Genomic DNA, 212 nt, shown 5'->3' on the forward strand with positions numbered 1-212 from the left:
CTTCCGCACTGCACAGTATGGTGTTGTGCACGACACTTGAGGACAGCAGGCTGGCTTAAGAGGTGCAGGGCAGCACATAAAGCTCTAAGCAGACAACACTTCACTGCCACGTGTACCCCCAGCACTTGGAGCCCAAGGTGCCCACCTGATTCCACCTAATGGTAGGGCTGGCCCTGCTCCAAGCTGTTTTCAAACACAACACAGTTTGTGAC

The sequence above is a fragment of the Podarcis muralis genome, chromosome 8, assembly GCF_964188315.1.
Source record: "Podarcis muralis chromosome 8, rPodMur119.hap1.1, whole genome shotgun sequence".
NCBI classification, from domain to species: Eukaryota; Metazoa; Chordata; class Lepidosauria; order Squamata; family Lacertidae; genus Podarcis; species Podarcis muralis.